General features: G+C 37.7%; 1 protein-coding gene across 1 annotated transcript in view; it reads right to left on the reverse strand.

The window, feature by feature from the left end:
• The window catches only part of HTR1F (5-hydroxytryptamine receptor 1F), a 151,188-nt gene extending 140,323 nt beyond the window's left edge, over nucleotides 1–10,865 (reverse strand). Inside the window, 1 exon segment of the mRNA XM_020974830.2 lies at nucleotides 10,551–10,865. The gene's annotated coding sequence lies outside the window, so the exon portion shown is untranslated.
• Between the last annotated feature and the right edge of the window lie 7,995 nt (nucleotides 10,866–18,860).

Consider the following 18,860-nt stretch of genomic DNA (forward strand, 5'->3'; position numbering starts at 1 on the left):
ACCTAGCCTCTGACCTTGGTCAATTAACTGATCCTATGTTTCCTCACTTGTAAAATGAGAGAAATTCCTGCCCCCACCCAGGTGTTATGGGATATGAAATAATGGAAGAATATTGTGCTGTAAGAGATGGCAAAAGGGAAAAATTCAGAGAAATCTGGGAAGACATATGAACTAATGCAGAATGAATCAAGCCAAATCAAGAGAACAATTCTTACCATGACTACAAATCATAGAGAAAAAACAGCTGTGAAAAACTTAACTGCGATCAACACAATTGTCAACTAACTACTCTAAAAAAGACTTCTTAAACTTTTTCCACTCACAACTCCTTTTTGAATTTTGGCAGCTTTCCTAGGTATTGCCTGGCCTGAGGGGACGTGCAGTGCAACGTGCACATGCTTTGTGTTCAGAACCAAGGCTGCAGTGAAGTTGCATGATGCATCATGGGTAAGAGCTGCCAGAAACACCTCGGATTCATTAAGCATTTGATTTTTAATTAATTTTTGGTCATTGTATGTTCAACCTCTTACTGTTGGCAAATTTTTCTCAACCCCATATGGGGTCATGACCTGCAGTTTAAAAAGTGCTGCAGTGTAAAAGACTAATAGTGAATTATGCTTCCCAAAGACTGGAGGTTCAGAACAAGAATTTTCAGAAACAGCCAATATATGGATTTGTTTTGCTTGACTATGCTCATTTGTTACTGTAAAACAGCTTGTGCTTCCCCCTCCAACCAGCTTGATGCCCCCCCAACCTGAAAAAAGGCCTAAAACCTGGATCAAAAGAAAAACATTTTTGGTCCACTCTGAATTTAACTTACCATAATGCTTTGCATGTTCTCAGAGTGAACCCAAAATGCCCCTTTCTGTGTAAGCAACAAGGTCAGATGAAGCTGACCAGGAGCATCTTTCTGTTTACAATTGATAAGGACCATGTACCTTGAGCTGGGCAATGTATTGAATAATGGCATTTCTCTCATCTTGTCATTGTATGGACTCTGCTATGTTATATCCTGTTATGACATTTATGTTTTATGCTCATGTTTATGGCTGACACATATAGAGATTCTAATTTTAACTGACACAGGCATTCTGAGTCAGGAGGGGTGGGGGGTATTTCTCTCTGAGGATATAAATTCCTCTTCAATTGTCCTTTCTTTGAGCTCATTCTTATGACCTCCTGTGTATGACTCATACATGTCTCCACCTTTGAGAGAAATAAACATGCACATGCAGCCTAATTTTGTTGGTCTTTCTTAGAACAAACTCTGTAAGGCTGACAAACCTAATTTCTCCAAAAATGTTTTCTAGTGTAATAGGGGAAATCAAGGGAAGTCCCTAATCTGCTGGACTAGGACAGCTCCTGTGAAGGTAGGCATACCCATTTTAGTTACTTGGGGAAGAATATATGCTGCAGTTCCTTTTTAAAGGACAGCTGTGACCATTTGTTCCTTGTAGGTCCTCATGTGACTGGACAATCCAAGGAAGACTGACAATGGAGTCAGGAAGAACTGCCCATTCTGTGGGCTATAACGAATGAGTTGACTTAGCTTCCAGTCTCTTTTTGAGATGGCTTCTTCATTAAGACACAGAAAATATCAACTTTCCCTTGGACTTCCAGCAAGGGAAGGAAGAGATTTCTCTTCCCCAGACACTGCTTTCTTGGTCAAACATGAGACCAGACCTCAAGTCCCTGGCTGACTCTTTTGCTTTGTTTTTCTTTCTCCAAGTATATTTGAATGAATAGACCAAAGAGTGATACTGAAAAGGATTTTTATTGTCTTGGAAGCTACCTCAGGAGTTCAAGAGGTTGAGAGGACCTTGAGTTAAGTAATGGTTGTGCAACAATTTCTTGGAGGAGAAAAATATAACTGCTGGGAGGCTTTAACTTTAAAACTAAAGCTATGGACAGAAGAGATGGGGTGCTTAGGTATTCGAGTTGCTCAGATGATCCACTTCTGAAGTAAGACTGAAGTATCTGATCTCCAGTTCTACAAAAAGTATTTACCTATTGGGTGATAATAGAGGTAACAAGTTATTGTTAATGTTTGAAATATGTGTTAATAAGCACTATAAATATTTTATGTTTTAAGCATTTCTTTTGTAAAGTAGGAAATAAATACCTGATATTTACTATTTTGTACATTGAGGTAATTTTTCTAAAAGAAACTGTTAATTCCTTTCAGGGAGGATAATAGACATGAGCCATATTGAAGATGTGAGTAAGGAATTTTCTCTGGAGTTTGACTCTGAGAGGAGAAAATAAGTCAGAGAGTATAAGAACATTCTGATGCCTTCTCTTTGGAGTCAAGCTTTCCCAGAATTAAAGTTTAGATTAAAGCCTCTAAAACTAGAACCAAAGATGTGGGGGGAAGGTGAAGGGAAGGGAGGGGTCCCTTGTTTTGGGTATATGGGTGACACATACGAATGACTAAGGGAAATGTAGAGGCATCTGGAAAGGTATATTATTTTCTTTCCTCTAATGATCCTCTCATGGTAGTTAATTTGGGCAGCCAAGGAAAAGGCAAAAAAATTAAATTCTCTCTCTCTCTCTCTCTCTCTCTCTCTCTCTCTCTCTCTCTCTCTCTCCATAAGTTAATTGGTTGTCTCCTTCTTACATGGCTTTTTGATCCAAAGTAGGGGCAAGGTTTGAAAGATGATAGGATGCATATTTAAGACTCTCATTCCTTCTTCCTACCTTTGTCCCTAAACTCCCCTGGAATAGAAAAGTTCCAAGTTCTAGAATCAAGAGGAAGGAAAGTGTTGAAGAATTAATTTCAGCTAAAATTAAGTAGAAAGAATGAAGGGTCCTTGGCTTATCAGGAAGAACTGCCGGGATTCCAAAGCCCAATCAAAGAGATTCCTTGAATTATTAATACGAGTCATAGTCTTTGCACTGGATAATATGCAAAGATAATATGCAAATATATACATTGAAAAGACTATTTTCCAAGTGTTGTAGTTATTATTTCAAACATTAACTAACAAGGAAGCATGAAAATGTACCACTGCCCTATTAGTTATCCTACTTGCATCATGCTGAGTGATCCTTTAAAAAAAGTAAGAACTCTTTTCGTCTGAAATGACCTTGATTATTAACACAGCAGCCAGAAATCTTGTTTGTTATGGTAATTAAAAAGAAAGCCCTACAAGTAGTAATTATTTTAAATAGTTTCAAAAACATGAGAGCCTAGAAAAATCAATGCACTGCTAAGATCTCACCACTAAAAGAATACAATTGCTGTTCAATAATATGTTTAGGGGTCTTTAACAATTGGGGACATGAGATTAACACTGACTTCTTATAACAAATGCTATATCCTGTACTAATGTAATACCTCTATTTCAAGATAAAATTTTTACTTATTCTGTTAATGAGGTAGGAAAATTTCTAAATGGGGAATTAAGTCACATATGGGAAGAAATTTCAAAGCTGAACCAAGTTCAGATTTTCTTTTGGCTAACATTCAGTAGCTACTATAAAATAAAGGGTTTTTGTGTTTGTTTTTGTTGTTGTTCTGAAACTCTAAAAAATATTAGTGGATGGAAGATGGATAAAATTATTTTTTCCCCATTTTCTCCAAAGAGAGGAATGAAATTATAGCAAGAGGAATTTAAGTTATATAAAAATGTATTTTAAAGAAAAATTATTGAACATAAGTAGATATTAAGTACAGAAAAAAGTTGGTTCTGCTATGAGCAAAAATGATTTTTCCTTAATTTTCTATACTATATAGTGGAGTTTTTTTGGTCCTGAGGTATTCAGGGAGAAGCTTTACTGATCAGGATTGATACTCACTGAAAAATTGTAAAGATGGGGACATTTGTTCTCTGTAAGGGTGCCTTATCAGGTATCTGGCAGTTGTAATTCCTCACCTGTGTCACTTTCTAGGAGGGACTTCTGGTTGTTGTCTTAACCCTCCAACAGGAGATTAAAGGGGTTAAGCCTTCCCTGATATTTGCATTCTAATAGTACATTTCTGAATACAGAAGACCCAGATCTGTGAAATGCTAATAAAATTCCTTTGGCTGACTGTGGGACAGATAAACTAGAGTAGAGGGGGACAATTAGGCAGTTTTATAGTCTGCCCACACCTTTCTTTTAGCTAGAGCCATAATTTGCAATTTAGACCCCACAAATTGAGTAGGAGGGAGGTATTTTAGAGGAAAACACACTCCTGTAACAGGGTTTTATGAAGCCATCCAACACCTGGATGAGGGAAGGGTGTGAGAAGGCAAATGGCAGGGAATGCAGCAGAGGGGCAGAACCCTTATGGAACTGATCCAGTAGAGGGCAAAGAATACTCACTCAGAATGGGAAAAGAGGAAGCATCATTGTTGACATCCAGTGCCAAAGTCCTACTCATTCTTCCCTATTCTGGATTTCTTTTTGAGGAAAGGGATCTATCTGTCTACAAGAAGGAGTCATGCCAAACTAACCAATGTTACAGACAAGTAATTCTTGCCCTTTTTTCAGCACGAGGAATGAAAATGTTCAAAAAAAAAAAAAGGAAAAAAGAAAAACTACAGGCTACCACCAAGAGTAGTTGTTACATTACTATCTGTAGATTGAGGAAATAGATAACAAAAAACTTAAGGATTCAGTAGGGCTTTTAAATTGATTTCTATTTCATTTATCATAACTATCTTCATACAAATGAAAACAATACACACACGTGCACATATCGAAGATATGCTTGCTAATTTATGGATTTGAAGGGCGCAGCAATGGATAGAATGCCAGGTCTGGAGTCAGGAAGATTCCTCTTTCTGAGTTCAAATTTGGCCTCAAACTAGCTATGTGACTCTGGGCAAGTCACTTAACCCTGTTTGCCTCAGTCTCCTATTCTGTAAAATGAGCTGGAGAAGGAAATGGCAAACCACTCCAGTATCTCTGCCAAGAAAACCTCAAATGAAGACACAAAGATACCCTGATGTTGGGAAAGACTGAAGGCAAAAGGAAAAGGAGATGGCAAAGGATGAGATGGATAGATAGTGTCGTGGAAACAATGACAGTGAACTTGGATAGACTTTGAGAGATTGTGAAGGATAGAAGGGCCTGGTCCTACTATGGTCTGGGGGAGGGGAGTCACAAAGAGTTAGATATGACTGAACAGCAATATGGATTTGAAAATCTTTTATAACAATTTCAAATGTGTCCTGGACTATGAGGTGGGAACCATTGCTATTGAAATAATAAATCTGGATTTCAGTTAGGCTCTTCATCATTTATGATATCAATGAGAACAAAACAGAGAAATGTGGGTTGGAGGATACAGTGGTTAAGAGCATTCATAGTTGCCTCAATAACCATACACAAAGAATAGTGAGCAATGGATTGATCTCAAACAGGAGGGAGGTCTCTAATGTTATGCTGTAGGATTCCATACAAGTCATTCATATAAAAAGTTTAAAGACTTGGCATTCTCATCAAATTTTCAGAAGACACAAAACTGGAAGACATAGCTAATACAGAACCAAAATTCAGAAGATCTTGACAGATTGCAACTACAGCCCAAACAAAATGAAATTTAATTATGACAAATATAAAGTACTATACTTTGGTTCAAATAATTAACCCGACTTAACAGTAGTTCACCTGAAAAAGATCTATGGATTTTCGTGGATGTTGAGCAAAGAATGATATGGAAACGAAACAAAAGCTAATGTTATCTTAGACCATATTGAGAGAAATACACTGTACAGAAGAAATGTGTGAGTTCCACTGTTCTTTGTCTTGGTCTAACTACATCTCCAGTATTTTGGTCAGTTCTGGGCATCATATTTTATGAGGGGCATTGACAAACTGAGGCATCACAGAAGATGGTCACCAGACAGGTAAGGTGATTAAAAGTGTGTCATATGAAAGCAAATTTAGAGAAGTGGGGATATTTGTTCTGTAAAAAAGATGTAGAGAAGGCATGATAGCAGCCTTCAAATAGTTTAGGCCTGTCATGTGACAGATAAATTAGACTACACCTATGTAGTTCTAGAGGACAAACTTGGGACTAATGGCCAGAAATTATAGAAGGCCAGTTGTTGACTTAATTATAGAACTGAACAGTCTCACAATTAAAGCTTTTCAGGAATGGAAATAGCTACCTATAATATATTTAACTGGGGGCAGCTAGATGTCACAGTGGATAGAGCACTGGACTTGGAATCAGGAAGACCTGAGCTCAAATCTGGACAGAGACACTCAAATCTGGCAAACCACTGCAATATCTTTGCTAAGAAAACCCCCAATGGGGTCACAAAGAATCAGATATGACTGAACAACAACAACAGCAACAAAATGAGGTGTTCTAGTACAGTCTAGATGACCACCAATGCTGGATGTTGTCGAGGGGATTCTATCAACTACTACAAGCCTCTGAGGTTCCCTTTTTAACTCTTAACACTGTAATTCTGTAAATCAAGCAAGCAATTATTAAGCACCTACTATATGCTTGGCCCGGAGGATACAATGACAAAAATGAAACAGCTCTATCCTCAAGGAAGTGATATTGTATCTGGGAAAATGACACGAAGACACATATAGCATTTTGTTGTTGTTATTCATGTCTGACTTTGTGACCCCATTTGGGGTTTTCTTGGTAAAGATATTAGAGTGGCTTGCCATTTCCTTCTCCAGCTCATTTTACAGATGAGGAAACTGAAGCAAACAGAGTTAAGTGACTTCCAGGCTCACAAAGCTAGTGAGTGTCTGAGGTCACATTTGAACTCAGGAAGATGAGTTGTTTTGACTCCAGGCCTGGCACTCTTTCCACTGAGTGACTTAGCTGCCACAGAACAAACTATATACAAAAATATATGGGGTTAATAGCTTAGTCTATGATTTTATTGGTTTGGGGATTTTCCAGATTAAAAAAACAAAACAAAAATAAAAACAAAACAAAAAACAAAACAAAAACGCCTCTACCGATGTAAGACAGCATGTTCCCCGCAACTTATAAAAGTAAAGAGGTACTTAGAGTGCTAAGATGTTAAATGCTTTGCCCAGTTTGTGTCAGAATGGGGCTTGAACTCAGGTCTTCAAGATGAACTCGATCCACTATACCATGATCCCTCTTATAGAAAACACATACAAAGTAAATACAAGCTAATTGTAAAAGGTAGACATTCAGAACTTGGAGGTGGGGGAATCAGAAATCAACCAAGCAACAAGTATTTATTTTTTAGGATGTGCCAGCAACTTTCCTTTGCCTGAAGAATAAATAAAATAAAATCTTACAGAAGAAAACCCACTGATTCTGAAGATATATCTATATGTAAGATTTATTCTTATTGATAGGAAAATTAACTTTAGTATTGTTAATATCAAATGTAATATTCCCTGCCCCTCCCTTTAAAGGGTCCCAGTAATGTCCTTGTATTCCTGCTCTTGAGGCACTTCTTCTCAATTAGCTTGGGCCGGAAATCTTTAACTCTGTTTATCCCATAAACAGAACTAGCTTGGGCTAACCACAGCTGCCAAAAGTGACTCTAAGTGTGCTTGCCTCCTCATAAAGGTTTGGGGGAAATTGGATCAAGAAGGGTAAACAACCAAAATGAAGTGGGTTTTCTTGCTCAGATTACCAGGGTGGCTGGGGCCTCATGACCAGGCCTAGATCCTCATATGATACCTCCTCCCCCTTTTTTCTTCTGAATGTATAAAAAACCTTTCTGTAAGTTTTCTTGATGGACTCCCATATACTGCCATGTATTATAGATACATGGCAGTGTCCCAGGCTTAAGACCCTTTTTATCTCACTTAAAGGTGCCTTTTCCTTCACTTAAGAATTTTATTTATTTCAGGGCTTGATATTATCATTTATTATTTCAATGCATTTTATGGCACAATGCCTTACCAACTTAAATTCACACCTATACTTTGTGGCTATTAACTTGTCAAATAGAAATAACTTGCTAATTCAGGTCTTCAGATCTTCAGTATTAGGAAACCAAGGGCCTCAAAACTTCTTTCATTTTATTTTTCTCTTTTCACACTTGGGATTGAGGGTAGGTTCATTGTAAGCCTATGCTCCAAAAAGTAATGAAGGTTTCCTTAGTCACTACTGACTTCTTAAAGTCATTATCCTTAAAATAAAGTGTGATATGTGATACTGTCCAGCTTACTTTTCACAAAGCAACCTATTTGCATTTAACAGTAGATGAGGATGTATCTTTCAGACTGTTGATGTGGGAGTTCAATAGCAATTACAACACACACACACACACACACACACATACACACACAAACAAACACACAAGATCAGACTCTTTCATTGGAAGTGACATTAAAAAAACACACATACCTGATCCCAACTTTCAGATAAAAACTGACAGGAGTTTTGGGTAATTAGATTTTTAAAAAATTATCTATTTCAAAGTGTATTTAGAAAAACAAAAACAGTAGTGTCTTAAAACATGCTACTGAGGATTACTAGTTTCCTGATAGTCTCTGTACTATCTATCAATATTATATAAATTAAAGGATGTTATACATATCATACAGGTAAATCTGATTTTTCCCCTAAAACTATAAAAATATTTAAACAATATTAATGAGTCCATCATCTACACACCTAGACTGATTGGCAAGGTGAATAAGAAGCCATCCTATCCGTTAAAACAAGTTTTTATAGCAACAACCAAACATTCCTGTGCATCAGTAAAAGAGCCACAGGGTGGAGGAGTAGACAATCTGCTGGATATGATGTAAGCCTATCTCCTTTCAAATATCTTTCAGTCTTTCATTCTTCATTTGCTGATTAGAATAGCATTTAGAGGAAGGGATGCACACAAGTCCTTGGGTGACAACAAAACAAAATCTCTTTTGAAATACAGTAACTCTTTCAATTAGCAGTAGGCAGGATATCTTTTTATTTTTTTATAGGCATGTTAGTCTGTTGGTGAAAGACAACTGATAATGTAATTTGGATGTGAAATTACGTTAGCATGGATTAACAAGGAAGGTTAACCTTGAAATACAAATCTAGTGTTGGTATTACTAGAGATCAGACAAAAAGACAATTCCTATAACAGAAATAAAACTGTACGGTTGGAGTGGGATCAGAGGGAGAAACTGAATTGGGAAGGAGACAGGAAAAAGAGCAGAAGCTCTTAACTTCATTCTGCTCAGCAAATTTCTTTTGTTTACAGCACCTTCCTTGTCCCCGGCTCCCTTCCCCCTTGCTTTTAGATTCACAATGTACTATGTTTTGCTTCCTCTTACAAACAGAAGTTTTAAATCGAATTTATCTTTCAATATTTAAATACAAAATAAATTTAAACTTCTCTTAAATTTAACATTAAGTAAAACCAGTAAAACTCTCTTGGACTGTCTTTTGCCTCTTTTTGTATCCTCAACGCTCAGCATAGTGCTTGGCACACAGTAGGTGCTTAATAAATGTTTATTGATTGATATGTACTTTTTCTATTTTCCCTCATGCAGAACGTCTGCTAAAAAAGTGCAATGTGGCATAAATCTAACACATTAAATCTAGAAAAAAAAAGTTGATAGCACCCACGTATAACAAAATGCCTTATTTTCAGGGATCATTTTCACACCCCCCCCCCCCAGGTTTCACTTTCCAAGGTAGGGGAACAGAAAATAAATTATGAGGGGTATCTTACAACCAGTGGAAGTTCAGCTCTGTTTCCCAGGGCTCTACCATCAGGTCACTATTTTCTCTTTTAGGCTAGAAAACGCCAGGTACTTCAATCCAATACCGATGCATCTCAAAAACAACCTTAAATGCTTCACCAACTTCCACTCCCTATCTATTTCATTCCTCTCTCAAGCCCAACAAGTTTTCGGTGCTAGGATCTCCAGTGTCTTCAGCAGGCTAATTCTGTGTTTCCAAAGCATCACCCCCACCCTCGGATAGCCCCCCCCCAGCACCCTTCCTCTTGAAGCAGTTAAGTACTACTCTAATTTTCAGACTTGCAATCTCTCTCTGATCCAAGACTTCTCCCGTTCCCCTCAACCCCGCAGCCAGCCCCAACTCTCTCTCTCTCTCTCTCTCTCTCTCTCTCTCTCTCTCTCTCTCTCTCTCTCTCTCTCTCTCTCTCTCTCTCTCTCCTATTTTTGCACTACAGTAAGTGGCGATATTCCTCTCCTGTGACCCTCCTCCCACTCCCACCCCTCTTTCTAACGGTTTTGCTCTCCCTTTGATCCCTCGAGAATCTCTTAGTGGCTGCTCTCACTATCTGTGCTGGCCAATCTCCCAAGGAGACACAGGAGCCTTGATTGTAAAGGCAGAGATGTATACTCTTCTCCATCTCCGTCCCCTTTCTTGTCTCCTCTCCAGTCCCCTTTCCTAACACCCTCCCCCGCCCTCACCCCCTCCCCTCCCCAAGGTTCCAGTGTCTGGGCAGTGTCGCAGGTACTTCGCATGTATGACACATACGTGCTCTAGGACTTCACGACTGGAAGCAACTGGGGAGCTTGGCTGAGGAGGAAGGGGAATGAGAAAGGAATCCTGAACTCTGGAGGCGCATCGTTGGTCTGAGGAAAAGCCTGCCCTCCCCACTTGTTCTCCAACAGCCCCCGCAGCGCATTCTCACCTGCCCGGCTTCTCCCGAACGCCCTGCCACGGAGTTGTATTGGAGCCTTCCTGAGCGTGAAATTTCTCGTCTGGAAAGGTCCCGCAGAGGACTTGAGAGGCGAACTGTGACGGGGAGTGAGTTGGAAAAATACCAGGAAGGCAAGGTGATAGCCCTTTGCTGCAGCTGCCAAGGCAGCTGCTGCCTCTGCTGTTGCCGCTGGAGAGTGGATCGGTTCCTTCCCCCAGTGGACTTGGAGCTAAGGAGGAGGCAAGGGATACTTGGGGCACTGGTTGCAGGGGTGGAGTCCTGCAGGCACAGAGGCAATGATTTCAAACTCTCTCTCCCCCCCCCGCCCCCCATTCTCGCAAGCTTCTTTCTTCTTCCCTCCTGTCCTCCCTTTGCTGTGCCTGCTTTCACTCCTCCCCACTCTCCTTCTTGCTAACTCTCCTTCCCTCCGTTTGTACTGCTGGCCCGAGAGGGTGGGGGTGATGGGAGTGGGGAGAGACAGAGAGACTGTCTCTTTAACTTAAGAAAGATGCCCAGGCTCTTAGCTGCTGGTGCAGTTTGGAAAATGAAATGACAGTCTTTAGGAAAAAGAAGGAACAGAGAAAGGCTTTGGTTAACATTTGAATCCCATTCCCAGGTGGCTTTTTGAGTAAAAGTGCATCTTCTTGTCCCTGGTGGGGAAGGGGAAGCAAAATGAATTGGACAGAGCAAGTTCTGGGGTAGGAGCTGAGAGATAGAGGCAAACAGTATGATCTAGTAGGTCAAGATACAGATTCAAAGTCAGAACACCTGAATTTGGATCTCAGTTTTGCTACTAACTACCTGTGACTTTGGGCATTTTACTTAATACCTCAGGGGCCTCAGTTTCCTTAACTGAAGTTTGAAAAAGAAGATCTCCAAGTTTCTGTCTAGCTCTAACTCCTTTGATCTGGTGTTAGGTCAAAGAGCCAATCTATTCCCCAAGTCTGTGAGGTTATCAATTTACAGGAAGAAAGGTTTAAGGGCTGAAAAGTAGAGGGGGAAGAGGAGAGAAAGAGGAGTTAAGAAAACTGAGGTGGGCGAACAGTACTAGAATATGATCTGTGCTTAACCCTGAAATTTGAATTTGTTTTTGTAAGGCTGCCCTGGGCACATGTCGTCTCAACTTCCTCTCTCCTTTAAACCTAGGACAAGGTTTCTAAACTTTGTTCCTTGTTAGTAGCTAGTGGGTGCTTATTTTACAGAGTACCTTCTTCCATAACCCATTAGCAGTCTCTACCACCAGCGGTTTCCCTGGGGTGGTAGTGCTTTTTGCTGCATGCCTTTCTGTTTATCTCCTTTCCCTACTGACTGATGTACAGCTATGTATTATATCAATCTTTTGCACAAACTTTAAGCCTGAAGCTTGTTCCTCTGTCCCTGGTAACAGTTGGCCCTTTTGAATTACTCCCTCTTTCCCCAGAAGTTACTACTTTATATAAAAAAAATCTTATTTTCTCCTTCTATGATTTGGAGAGCTAGATCTGAACTTTCTAGTATAATCTGAATGTATAAAATGAGGGATGAAGTATGCGTAAATATTCTCTGCCTATTTCACTCTGATGCTATAAACCTGATCTCTTCATGTAATTTTAAGTACCTTACCCAGGCCCTCAATCTTCCTTCAATCCTTCAAACTAGTCACTTCTTACCCAACTATGCTGTTTTACTAAGTCTTAGCCCTTAAAACAAAAACTTAGTAAATCATAGCTTTGTGTTATGCTTTATTAATTTCAAGATCCTTGATGTCTTGTGACTCTCCATATTAGAAAATTTCTTTTCTAAGAAGATTAGTATTATTAACATTAAGAAATAATGACAGCTTACATTTCTATGCCATTTTAACATCTACAAAGTGTTTACCTTATAGCAATCCTGTAAGACAGACAAGTGCAAGTTTTATTTACATCTATTTTATGGGTGAGAAAACTGAGCTTTAGGAAGATCAAATAATTTCACTAAGGTTACACAGATGTTAAATAGGAGAGGTAGAATTCAAATCTACTTTTTGTTTTTTAAGGTGGCTGGGGTTAAGTGACTTGCCCAGGGTCGCACAGCTAGTGTCAAGTGTTTGGTTGGAGGCCAGATTTGAACTCAGGTCCTCCTGAGTTCAGGGCCAGTGATCTATCCACTGTGCCACCTAGCTGCCCCCAAACCTACTTCTAAGACCAGTCCTCTTTCCAACATTCAATAATGCTTTTAGTGTTCTTAATGTATTGCCAGAACCAGTTTTGTAACACACTGAGGTGTCATCTTGGAGGATAGAGTTGGTTGGTTAATACTATCAATTATTTTGGCTTGCTTCTCCATTCTGGAAAGGAATAGAGCTGAATTGGCCTCATCAATCTCTTCCTTGGGAATTAGGTTAGGGTATATTCTTTTCTTTGGTTAATACTTTCTTTTCCTTCCTCCTTTCTGATTTTTAACCAGCCACACCCCTTTATAACAATTAGTTTATTTTTAGCCTAGGGACAAATATAATAATTCTCAGGTTAATGGGGTTCCATTCTCTGGGACTTTATGGAGTTTACAACAGATGGAAAGTTACTGATACAATCACAATAGCTCAGAGCCCCCTGTTAGGGAAATTCCCATCATACAGAGATATAGTTGTCTGTCCTAATTTAAATTTTGTGTATTATAATTAACACCTGACTTCTACATACATTCGTTAAAATCTGGACATAAGAAACACTTAGGTAAAAGAAGTGATGAGAAGTATATTACAGTGCCTGTTATTAGATAGCCTGGAATAGGGAAGTTGGGGTTAAAAGAGACTCTGGGAATTTCCTTTAGTCCTTGAAGAGTTGAACACAACCTTTTAACTTTGTTCCATGTTTATAAGGAAGTAAATATAAAGTGTACACAAAGTAGTTACATAGTGATAACCCTAATAATTGAGAGCATCAGGAAATACCTTGTTTAGAAGAGGGCTGTTGAGCTGAATCTTGAAGGTGGAGATAGGGATTTTAAGGATCAGAAATGAAGCAGGGACACATATAAAGCTTTAATAACTAGGGGAAACCTGTGCTGAGAAATGTTTTCATTTTTGTTTTTACTGCTAACTAATAAGCATAAGCGTTTAAATACTTAATGAGTCTTTTGTGGAACCTTTAGGCCTGTTGCCCCCTGAAGCGTGTCCCCCAATCCCTGGCACCACTTATCCCTTTTCATCTACTCCTTCTTCTCCCAGAATTTGCTGCCTTGTAAATAAGACCTTATTTTTTCCTTCCATGCTTTTGAGACCTAGATTTTGATTCCCAGGCTATCTGCATGTAAAAAATACAAGATGAAGTTTGCCTAGCTGGCCAGCGAGCAACAATATAGCGTGTATAAGTGAGAATAATGTGAAGTAAGATTGTACATAGACTGGAGGCAGATTGTGAAGGACTTTAAGTGTCCAACAGAGGTATTTATATTTTATTCTATAGGCAGGGGAGATTCTTAAGTAGCGAAATGAGACAGCCCTGAATTTTAGGAATATTGGATCTGCAGACATGTAGAATTTGGATTGGAAAGGAGAGAAGTTGAAAGCAGGATGACAAATTAGGATATGATTTCAGCAGCCTAGTCTAGAACAGAAGAGGCCTTGAACTAGGGGGTCAGCTGTGAAAGTTGCAAGAGGATATCTGAAGATGGAGTTGAGGTAAATTAATAAGAATTTGTAACTGATTGGATGTGGGGGGAGTGGAACTCTAAATATGTACTGCTGGTATAAGGAGTTTCATTTTGCATTCGCAATGAAAATGTACCTTCTATCCTTTAGCAGGGCACCTTTCTTTAGAGATAATCCACTTGTTATTTAGTGCACATATACATAATACAATGAATTGGACATACTGCACACCACTCAACAAAGATACCCAAGCAATGGCAAAATGGAGATGAAAACATTACATGTTATTTTACCAGACATATTTTTGTGTAGTCTCACATTTCTTTTTTTTTAATAATTTCTTTTTTTCATTTTTAATATTCACTTCTGAGATTTTCTCCTCCTTCCTCTCCTCCCCCCTCCCCAAGACAGTGTGTAATCTGTTATAAGTGCTACTTATACATTCATATCAAGCATATTTTCACATTGGTCATGATATATAGAAGAATTACAACTAATGGGAGGAACCATCAGAAAGGAGAAATAAAACAAAACAACAAAAGGAAAGGAGAGCAAATAGTATGCTTCCATCTGTATTTCAGACTCATAGGTCTTTCTCTGCATGTGTATAGCATTTTCCATTGTGAATCTTTTGGAGTTATCTTAGATCCTTGCATTGCTGAGAAGAGCCAAGTCTATCAAAGTTGATCAGCGCACAATGTGGATGTTACTGTGTACAATGTTCTAGTTCTGCTCATTTCACTCAGCATCAGTTCATAGTCTCTCCAGGTTTTAGTGAAGCCCACCTGCTCATCATTTCTTATAGCACAATAGTATTCCATTACATTCATATACCACAATTTGTTCAGCCATTCCCCAATTGATGGGCATTCCCTCAATTTCTAATTCTTTGCCATCACAAAAAGAGCTACTATAAATATTTTTGTATATGTGGGTGCTTTTCCCCTTTTGTGATCTCTTCGGGATACAGACCTAGAAATGGTATAGCTGGGTCAAAGGGTATGCACAGTTTTACAGCCCTTTAGGTGTAGTTCCAAATTGTTCTCCAGAATGGCTGGATCAGTTTACAACTCCACCAACAATGCATTAGTGTTCCAGTTTTCCCACTTCTCCTACATTTATCATTTTCCTGTTTTGTTATGTTAGTCAATCTGATAGGTGTGATGTGGTACCTCAGAGTTGTTTTGATTTGCATGTCTCTAATCAATAATGATAGAACATTTTTTCATATGGCTATAGATAGCTTTAATTTCTTTCTCTGAAAACTGCCTGTTCATATCCTTTGGCCATTTATCAATTGGGGAATGACTTGTGTTCTTATAAATTAGACTCAGTTCTCTATTTATTTTAGAAATGAGGCATTTATCAGAGACACTGGCTGTAAAAATTGTTTCCCAGCTTTCTGTTTCCCTTCTAATCTTGGTTGGATTGGCTTTGTGCAAAACCTTTTTAATTTAATGTAATCAATGTCATCCATTTTGCATCTCATAATGTTCTCTATTTTTTGTTTGGTCATAAGTTCTTCCCTTCTCCATAGATCTGATAAGAAAACTATTCCTTGCTCTCCTAATTTGCTTACAGTATCATGTATTCATTTTGACTTTATCTTAGTATAGGGTGTAAGATCTTGGTTTATGCTTAGTTTCTGCCTTACTATTTCTTAAATAGTGAGTTCTTATCCCAGAAGCTAGAGTCTTTGGATTTATCAAACAGTAGATTACCATAGTCATTGACTATTGAGTCTTGCATACCCAATCTATTCAGTTTTGATGATTGCTGCTTTATAATATAGTTTTGGATCTGGTACTGGTAGGCTGCCTTCTTCTGCATTTCTTTTCATTAATTCCCTTGATATTCTGGACCTTTAGTTTTTCTTTAGTTCTTGTGTTTTCTAGCTCTATAAAATAATTTTTTGGTAGTTTGATTGGTATGGCACTGAGTAAGTAAATTCATTTAGGTAGAAATGTCATTTTTATTATATTATCTCAACCTACCTATGAGCAACTGATATTCTTTTCCAATTATTTAGATCTGACTTTATTTGTGTGAAAAGTGTTTTGTAATTGTGTTCATATAATTCCTGAGTTTGTTTTGGCAGGTAGACTCCCAAATATTTTATAATGTCTACTGTAACTTTAAATGGAATTTCTCTTTCTGTCTCTTGCTGTTGGGCTTTATTAGTAATATATGGAAATGCCAATGATTTTGTGGGTTTATTTTATATCCTGCAACTTTGCTAAATTTGTTTATTATTTCAAGTAGTTTTTTTTACTTGATCCTCTGAGATTCTCTAAGTATACTATCCTATCTGCAAAGAGTGATAGCTTTGTTTCTTCTTTGCCTATCCTAATTCCTTCAATTTCTTTTTCTTCTCTTATTGCTAAAGCTAACATTTTTAGTACAACATTGAATAACAGTGATGATAATGGGCATCCTTGTTTCACCCCTGATTTTATTGAAAATGCTTCTAACTTATCCCCATTACATATAATGCTTGCTGATGGTTTTAGATACCTATCATTTTAAGGAAGAATCCATTTATTCATATGCTCTCTAGTAGTTTTAATAGGAATGGGTGTTGCATTTTGTCAAATGCTTTTTCTGCATCTATTGAGATAATCATATGATTTCTGTTAGTTTTGTTTTTTGATATGGTCAATTATGTTGATAGTTTTCTTTATATTCAACAAGCCCTGAATTCTTGGCATAAGTCCTATCTCATCATAATGTATTATCCTGGAGATAAGTTGCTGTAATCTCTTTGCCAATATTTTATTTAAAATGTTTGCATCTATATTCATTAGGGCAATTGGTCTATAATTTTCTTTCTCTGTTTTGGCTCTTCCTTGTTCAGATATCAGCACCATATTTGTATCATAAAAATAATTTGGTAGGACTCCTTCTTCACCTCTTTTTTCTAATAGTTTTTGTAATATTGATATTAATTGTTCTTTAAATGTTTGATAGAATTCACTTGTAAATCCATCTGGCCCTGGCGATTTTTTCTTAGGTAGTTCATTGATGGCTTATTCAATTTCTTTTTCTGAAATGGAGTTTTAAGTATTTTATTTCCTCTTCTCTTAATCTGGGCAGTTTATATTTTTTATAAATATTCATCCATTTCAATACGATTGTCAAATTTATCGGCATACATTTGGGCAAAATAACTCCTAATTATTGTTTTGATTTCTTCTTCATTGGTGGTGAATTCATCCTTTTCATTTTTCATGCTGGTAATTTGGTTTTCTTCTTTCTTTTTAAAATGAAATTAACCAAAGGTTTATCTATTTTTTTCCTACAAAATCAGTTCTTAGTTTTATTTATTAGTTCAATAATTTTCTTAATTTCAATTTTCTTCATCTCTATTTTAGTTTTCAGAATTTCTAAGTTGGTATTTATGTGAGGATTTCTAATTTGTTCCCTTTCTAGCTTTGCTAAGGAGAAAAACTAGTGCTACAGAAATCTCTCTGAGAGTCATCAACATAAAAGACAAAAATTAAAACCATGGTGGGCTGATGAGAGCACCAAGACAGGGTATAGAAAGACAAGAGAAGGAGGCTTAGGAAAGAGCCATGAGGTATACATAATTAGCTTGATATTGATCAACAGAAATAAGAATAACAACAATAATAACATTTAAATAATACTTTAAGGTTTGGAAACTATTTGCAAATATCTCATCTTTGTCCTTACAATAACCTTGGGAGGTAGGCACTATTATTATCTTCCTTTTATAGAGAAGAAAACTGAGGCTGATAGTGATTGAGTGACTTTCTCAGGGTCACACAGCTAAATAAATGTCAGAGGATGAATTTAAACTCAGGTTCTTCCTGATTCCAAATTTAGTTCTCCATTTGCTGTACCAACCAACCACCTATCTGCCTCCGATCAATCAAAGCAGAATGTGGACTGGTCAAACAGACAGAAGCATGGAGAGAGCAGTGTCATGGAAACTTAATGAGGAGAGATATCCAAGAAAGCATGGTCAACAATGTCAATTATTGAAAAGAGGTCAAGAAGGATAAGGATTGAGGAGGAAACAAACTAACAAACAAAACATCTGGTATGGCAATTAAGAGAACATCAACAACTCTGAAGGGAGTAAGAGAGCAGTTTCAATTGCTCAACCCTTCCCTACAATACTGCTCAGCAATGTTTAAAACGTTAAACAACTCAGGCTCAAAGATGTGACTATTTGTTGTGGAATGTATATATTATTTCAATTTAAAAAAATTTGTATTGAAACATTTTGTTTCCACACGAGTTTCATTTCTTAACATAACCCTCTCTTCTCTGCCGTCCAGAGAGTCATGCCTTACAACAAAGAATATAAAGAACAAGAAAAAAATAGTTTGACAAAACTAACCAACATGTCCTCATCTGTCTAGTACAGTATGTTCACCTACCTCAGATTGGAAATAGTAATTATGCAGTGTTCAGTTTCATGGTTTTATTGTTGTTCAGACAGCAAAGTGGTAGAGTGGATATAATGCTGGACTTGGAGTCGGAAAGACCTGAGTTTAAATCCTGCCATAAACACTTTTTAGCTGTGTCACTTAACCTGTTTCTTCTGTTGTAAAGGTAATAGCAGCACCTACCTCCCAGGGTTGTAGTAACAATACAGATGAGATGTATTTGTAAAGTGCTTTGAAAACCTTAAAACACTGTATTACCACTTTTATTATTAT

This window comes from Phascolarctos cinereus, unplaced genomic scaffold (genome assembly GCF_003287225.1).
Source record: "Phascolarctos cinereus isolate Bilbo 61053 unplaced genomic scaffold, phaCin_HiC Scaffold_7;HRSCAF=346, whole genome shotgun sequence".
NCBI classification, from domain to species: domain Eukaryota; kingdom Metazoa; phylum Chordata; class Mammalia; order Diprotodontia; family Phascolarctidae; genus Phascolarctos; species Phascolarctos cinereus.